This window comes from Globicephala melas, chromosome 9, assembly GCF_963455315.2.
Source record: "Globicephala melas chromosome 9, mGloMel1.2, whole genome shotgun sequence".
Classification (NCBI taxonomy): Eukaryota; Metazoa; Chordata; class Mammalia; order Artiodactyla; family Delphinidae; genus Globicephala; species Globicephala melas.
In genome coordinates, this window is record NC_083322.1 from 96,418,910 (window position 1) to 96,426,749 (window position 7,840).

Genomic DNA, 7,840 nt, shown 5'->3' on the forward strand with positions numbered 1-7,840 from the left:
TCCAGTATGCAGCCACAGGAGGCTCTTGAGTACTAGCGTGACTAGTGCAACTGAGGACCTGAAACTGTAATTTGTTTCACTGCGGGTAATTAAACCTAAATAGTCACACAGAGCGAGGGATCTGAGAGCCACATCTCCGAGGCCGCGTTGCCAGCTGGCTTCCTGTTAGATGCTGCAGTAGGAGGCGTCAGAGGGGGACTGGAGGGGGTGGGGCAGGAGATGGCCTCCTATCTTGTCCTGGCAGGGTCACTCCTGCAGTGGCCAGCGTCCATCTCCTTCCAGCACCCTGGAGCGGGCCCTGTGGCTCGGTGCTCAGCAGCACCCCTCGGCCAGCCACGCTTGTTCTGTGGATGTCAGGCACGCTGATGGCATCAGAACTTACACCTGTTTGAATTTTGTCTCCCTCATCACTAGCGAGGTGACCGCATTTTATGTTACCCCCGTTTCATCGTCTCCTGTGCCCTGCTTGTTCATACTCTGTGGCCCGTGCACTTTCCTGTCAGGCTGTTACTGATTTGTAGACATTCCTCTTACCTGTTGGATATGAATTCCGTGTGTTGCAAATACTTCCTTTCGTTAGGTTGTTTTTATTACCACTCTATGGTATTCTTTTGTCCTGTGAAAGATGTAAAATTTTATGTGGTCAGAATTGTGCGCTCCTTTGTGCCTTCCTGCTATAACCCGGACTAATCTAGCCCAGAGTTAGAAACACATCCTTCTGTAGTTTTAGTAATACTCTGATGGATTTTTAACGTTAAGTTCTTTTGGTTCATTGGAAATCATATGTGTGCAAGTGTATCAGGTCAGGAATTAATATAATGAATTTCCCTCAAAGCTGACAGAGTGCTCCAAGCCCACTCTTTCCTCCTTGATTTTAAATGCTGCCTGTTTAAGGCCCTGTCCTTTCGTTCAATTTGTTCAGTTCCTTGAATTCTGCTATCGCTCGGCAGTGTGTGTGGTGCGGCATGGTGTGGAGGGAGGGTCAGAGCACACGGCCCGGCTCACGTGGGTACCACTGCAGCTCTGCATGGACCCTGTGCTCCATCTTGAAGGTAAAATCCTGAAGCTCAGAGTTTCAGCGATGTGCTCACTTCACGGACCCTCAGCCTGAGGTTTCCAGCCGAGAGGGCCGGCTCCAAAGCCTGTGTTTTCTAGAAACTCGAGTGACAGGACCGGGGTCTGGGTGGTTCAGAAATGGTGCTCCAGGAACACCTCAGCGTCAGAGCGCCCAAACCTCTGTCTGGGCTCGTTTTCTCTTCACTCTACACTTTACCTGGGAATCTCGTGCTTTCCTTTGGCTTCAGATACCATCTGGATGCCAAAGACCTACAGGCCTGTTTCTCCACCCAACCTGCCCCCCCCCCCGCCACCCCGGGCTCCAGGCCCAGGCATGGAGCTGCCTGGGGACATTCCCCTGCAGGGCTCAAGCAGACCCCTTCCTGCCAGCCCACATCTTTATTCTCCCCACTCAGGGACCGCCACCAGCACCCCCTGGGGGTTTGAGCTGCTATCCTGGGCAGCCATCTTTTTTTTTTAAAATTGTGTTTCGTTGTTGTGGTTGTTTTTGGTTTTTGTTTGTTTGGTTGATTTTTTTTGGCCTCACCGCACAGCATGTGGCATCCTAGTTCCCTGACCAGGGATCGAACCCGTGCCCCCTGCAGTGGAAGCGTGGAGCCCTAACCACTGGACTGCCGGGGCACTCCCTGGACAGCCGTCCTTGACTCGTCACTCGCTCTCACTCTGTCCATCCTTTCTGGAGTCCTGTCAGCATCTGCCGGCTGTGCCCTCCCTGTGGCTAGAGGGGCCTGCTGAAAGCACCACCTAATCAGCTCTGCAGAGCAGGCCTACTGCACACAAAATAAAACGGACATTCCCTGAGCGCCCCCCTGGGGGCTTCACTGCTTTTGGCCTGGCCCACACTCCTCTGGGGCTGGACCTCCTCTTCCTCCCCTGCGCCCTCTCTCGCCTCTCCCACCTCAAGTGAACCCCACTCCCCTGGGCCTCCCCAGAAACCACTCACGTTGGTTTCATGCCGGTTCCTGGTGTCGGGGTCTGTTTCAGGGAGCCCAAGGCAAGACGTGAGCTGTACAGTAAGTCCCCTACATACGAACCTTCAAGCTGTGAACTTTCAAAGATGTGAACGTGTGTTCCATCCACGTCAGGCATGAGCGACATTGCAGCTTGCTCTCCGTGTCCTATTGCTGGCGATCCTTCAGCTGTACCATCTCCCACCTCCTCTCCCTCCTCCAGTCAATAACGCTTCTTGCCTTTTCACTCGATGCCAGCCCCTGGATACCAGCTGTTGTACTGTACTGCTGTACTTTTCAAGATACTGCACTGTAAGATTTATTTTTTGTGTTTGTTTGTTTTTATGTATTATTTGTGTGACAAGTATTATAAACCTATTACAGCACAGTACTACATAGCCGATTGTGTTAGCTGGGTACCTAGGCTAACTCTGTTAGACGTGTGGACAAATTGGACTTACGAATGCGCTCTGGGAACGGAACTCGCTCATACGTAGGGGACTTAGTGTATTTGTTTTAGGGTGGGTGAGCTTTCCGGAGCTGCCATGACACTGACCACAAACGCAGCAACTTAAATCCACACACGTATCCTCTTATAGTTCTGTAGGTCAGAAGTCCAGTTTGGGTCCCTTGGGCTACAGTCAGGGTGTCTCAGGGCCCCCTTCTTCCTGGAGACTCCAGGGGAGGATCCATTTCCTTGCTTGTTTGTGTCACTGGCAGAATTCACTTCCTTGCGGTTGTAGGACTGAGGTCCCCCCTCCTCACTGGCTCTCAGCTTCTGAGGTCACCCACGTTTCTTGTTTTTAAAAATTTATTTTTGGCTGTGTTGGGTCTTCATTGCTGGGTGAGGGCTTTCTCTAGTTGAGGCGAGCGGGGGCTTCTCTTCGTTGTGTCGCACGGGCTTCTCATTGCTGTGGAGCACGGGCTCTAGGTGCGTGGGCTTCAGTAGTTGTAGCATGCAGGCTCAGTAGTTGGGGCATGCGGGTTCTAGGGTGCGCAGGCTTCAGTAGTTGTGGCGCATGGGCTTAGTTGCTCCACGGAATGTGGGATCTTCCTGGAGCAGGGATCGAACTCACGTCCCCTGCATTGGCAGGCAGATTCATAGAGGCAGAAAGTAGAATGGTGGTTGCCAGGGGCTGCGGGAGAGGACAAGGGGAATTACTGTTTAATGGGGGCAGAGTTTGGGACGATGAAAAGTTCAGGATATGGATGGTGGTGTTGGTAGCACAACATGTGAGTTCGCTTAATGCCCCTGAACTGTACACTTGAAAGTGTTTAGGATGGTAAATTTTATGTGATGTGTGTTTCACAACGACAACGACAAAAACAACAACAGCAACACAGAGAGTTGAGTTCTGGGCCCTGGGAAACAGCTGAGGGTCAGGTCCCTCTCCCGGCCGGCCGAGGGGTATCTCCCTGCCGCCCCTACTTTGTGTACAGACCCTCTGCCGCATCACTTGCGGGGGTCACGTCTGGCGCTTCACTGAGGATGGAGAGACAATGTTTCACCGGCAGGGGGCGCCAAGTACCCGTGCACCTGCCCCGCTCCGCCGGCCTGTCCAGCCAAGTCTCCCACCGTCTGGGTTTTGAGGGGAGTCTCCCAGAAGGAGCCTCGGCTCCTCTCATGCTGGCTCCTGGGCGAGATGCGTGGAGCCGATACGCCCCGTGTTTCTCTGATCCCATTTGCTCACAAACCCTCCACTTAGAGAAGAAGCTCCTTTACTGTCGAGAGAATTTGCTCCTAAAACCATTACAAGAAAAATTATTGAATAAATATCATGAGACTACTGTGTCAGTCAGGGCTGGATCAGGAGAGAGAAGCCACACAGTAATTGGCACGGAAGAGTTTGCTATAGAGGACCGTGAACGGAGACTGGGTGGCCTACGAAGGAACGCAGGAACGCAGCTGTAGGGATGCCTGGTCAGCAGACCCCGGCGGCAGGGGGCCGCACCCTCAGGAGGAGTGAGTCAGGGGCCAGGCGCTGCCTGGGCGCATCATACGTGGGCGTGGGAACCGAGCGTCCCCGTGTCACACGTGAGAAGACGCAGGTGCAGGGGCGGCTGCTTCCTCTCTGGGGTCTCAGACCCTGGGGCCCGGCAGTACAGACGGGGAGCAGCCCCTGTGGGATCCAGCAGTGAGCCCTGTCCCCTCCCCTGGGGGCAGGGGATCTCCCCACCCCATGACACCGTCTGAGCTGGTCTCTGGGTGGCACTGGCTGCCAGGCCACTCGCAGGGGAGAAAGACCACTTGGGCTCACCCTTCAGGGCTCAGCTTACTCCACGGGGCCTGAGCCTACCATGAACCACAGGGGAGGGCCTCGTGCTCGTCCAGTGCCTGTGTTTCCCAGAGGACCTGGCATGGGTCCCTGGACCCTGCAGGGGCCCCTCCTCAATCAACACAGCTGCTATTTTCCCATCTGGTGGCCCGTGGCCAGGCAGGGGTGAGGAGAGGACCCTCAGGGAGCTGCCTGCAGGCCTGCTAGAGAAGGTGGGGTCTGATGGCCTTGCCTTCCCAATGCGGAAGCCACCTGCTCAGAGTGGCTGTGCCGCAAGGAGGAGCCAGACGAGCCTGACAGGCATGATGGCTACTCTGGGCCTGTCATGGCCATCTGGGTCCTCCCTATCTCCACCTCCATCTCCACTGTACCGTCTCCACCCCCACCATCTCTATCTCTACCTCCACCACCATCTGCACCATCTCCAGCTCCACCATGTCTACCTCCACCATCTCCACCATCTCCACCATGTCCACCTCCACCACCATCTCCACCTCCACCATCTCCACCTCCACCATCTCTATCTCTACCTCCACCACCATCTGCACCATCTCCAGCTCCGCCATCTCCATCGCCACCATCTCCATCACCATCTCCACCATGTCCACCTCCACCATCCTCACCTCCAGCACCTCCACCTCCACCATCTCCACCTCCATCCCCCAGTGCCTATGAATCTCAGCACAGAGAAGCTTCTTTGACCTCAATCCTCACCTCTGACCTGAGAATGAGGCAGGGCAGTTATCCCCTTCAGCTTCAGATGGAAAACTCGAAGCTCCCTGAGGGTTTTCGAGCTTGGGGCGGGTTCCTATAAAAGCTGATTGGACCTGTTCTCAAGGGTGTGTGAGCTGAACCGAGGGCAGTTGGGGCTTCAGGGGAACAGGAGGAAGGCTGGCTGGGAGACCCTCAGGTGGGTTTCTGGATCCATCCATGTGGGGAGGAGATGGTTCTAGCCTGTGAGCTCAGGGAATCCCCTGGGCCTGGCCTGTTCTCTCTGCCCTGAGGCCCGAGGGCTGCAGCTGGCCTCCCAGACGTCATCAGCTTGGCCCAGAGGAGCTGGCTGTTTTGTGAGTAGGGGCTTCCATCCCTGGAGGGATCCAGGCTACAGCCTCTCCCCCTCTTAAGGGCAGATTGCTTGTGGATGAAACAGCATCGTCCTAGGGCAGCACCCACTGTCATGAGCACTGACCCTAACCCACCTGTCCAGGGTGTCCCCTTACCCAGCCTCCACCGTCCCACCTTCCCCTCTCAAGCTCATCTTTCCACAGGGACAGCCCCTCCTGTCTTCCTGGGAACATCACACCCTCACACCCCTGCACCCAGACCTAGTGGCGTATACAGCAAACACGTGTCCTTCCTCACCATCCTGGGAGAGGCTGGCCCCGACTCAGCCAGGACCTCAGTGCAGCTGGAGGAATGTCGAGGTGACCTCTCATCCCAGGGCTGCCCACATGGCTTCTCCTTGTCCGTGAAAAAGCAGCTGTGCACAGCAACAAGCCAGAGCTGCCCATCTCTTAAGTTCTGGCCCTGGAGTTCCCAGAACGTCCCTTCTTCTGTGATCCACAGACCATAGCAACCACTAATGCCAGCCTGGATCTGGTGGGGGGAGGGGCAGCCAAGAGTCTCTGATGACCTTTGAAGCGTCTCTGATGACCTTTGAAGAGTCTCTGATGACCTCTCTGGAGAGAAGAGGAGCAGCCGGCTCTCAGCAGGGGAGACAGCTCTGCACAGGGGGGTCCAGTGTGCCCAGCGGGTGCCAGGACAGGATGAATGTGGGAGCAGCAGCGTGGGGCCCCAGCACGATGGCCCCTCTGGGACTCTCCCAACCCCCTTCTCACTACCTGCCTGAAACCCCCTGCGCCAGCAGACCACGTGCCCTGTGCACGGGGAACGGAAGCCAGGGCCCTGCCTCTCAGGCACTCCCTCTAACGGGGATGCGTGGGCAGCCTGTAGGCCTCGGGAGTTTGCCCTGGGGCACGGAGGAGCTCCATGGAAGTAGGGTGCAGGGACCCGAGTCTACGGGATGGGGGAGGGGAGGGCATCGCAGACAGGGGAGCAGCTTCATCCAGCGCCCTGCCTCCCAGGGTGCTCATTCCCTAGTACCGGTCAGTGTGGAGCCACAGCCCCAGGCTGGGGCAGGCTCCAGGGTGCTGTCTGATCTGCCCCCCGCATCCGGCCCATCTCCCCCATTCCAGCCTGCTAGCTGTGTGCAATCGCCTGCGAGGTCTGGCCTAGCCTCTCTCGTGGAGTGGTGCAGGCCTCTGTGAGTCTGTGGCCTCCTGGGACACTGGTGGACACCTGGGCCGTGCTCTTGGCTTGTCTCCCTTGGTGCAGGGCATCTGAGAGAGGGCAGCTGGCAGGAAACACTGGCCGAGACTTCAGCCCCCGCTGAACGCGTGGAAGGCCTGGGTCACAGGTGCTGAGTCGCCCCTGCATCTGTGCTTGCCACCACCTAGGGCAGAGGCAGGCAGGACGGCTGGTCAATTTTAACTAGCTTGAATTCTCCCTTGAAATGATTCTGTTTGTAATCAGAAAAAGCACAGAAAGCTTCAATCCCTTATTAAGTGGACTTCCTCACGCAAGAAAGGTCAGTTCAGCTCTTGCAAGGTAGTTGTTTTGCGATGCCTGTACTAGAATCCCTCTCCCCAACCCTCCCTCGCAGGACCTGGACTTCGGGGTGGGGGTATTACCCATCTTCCACCACTCAGAGAGGCGGAGCCCTTGTCCAGGTGGGGAGCCCACTTGCTCCATCCCTCTGACTTGGGAAGGGCCCAGGCCGAGAGCAACCAGTCCCTGAGGGGGCCCCCATCTTCCTGACCCAGCTCCCTGAGCCCTCAGACCAGCACGTGCTGGGGGGTGTGTGGACTGGGGGCACCGTAGGGCAGAGGGGTCCCCACCAGTGACAATGTGACCAGCTGTCCATGGGGCCAGAGTCTATGCTAGGGGCTGAGGGTGACAGAGGTGACCAAGCCAGGTGAAGTGATCCATGGTTGGAGAATCCCAAGTCCCTCCCTCCCTCCCCTCGGAGCCCATGACACTCCTCTAGGTCAGGTCCTTAGGGGTACCCAGTCACTCTCCTGGCCCTCGTCTTGTCCCCTGAGGCCTCCAGAGGGCACAGGGCAGGACCAGGGCCTGAGGACGCGGTTCTAGCCATGGGCAGTGGGGTGTGTGCAGGAGTGCAGCCGGGTGCACGCGTGTATGGCCCCACCCGCTCTAGTCCAGAGGGGTGCAAAGGCTCCTGGCACAGGCGAGGCCCCAGGAAAGTATCCTGGGGGCCTGAGGCCAGTAAGAGTTCGGGGGTCAGCTGCGCTCCACCCTGAGGGCTCCTCTCCGCACCTTCACACAGAGATATCCCCACTCTCAGCCAGCTCTCTCCCCAGGGGCGCTGCCCTCGCCGGTCTCATGGCACAGAGACGCACAGCAGTCCTTCTCCAGACACCTTGCCCAGCTCTTCTTCGGGCTGGGGGGAGGGTGGGTGCATCCGCAGGATCCTGCCCGCTCCTTGGCAGGCTGCCCTCACCCGCCCCTCATCTTGCC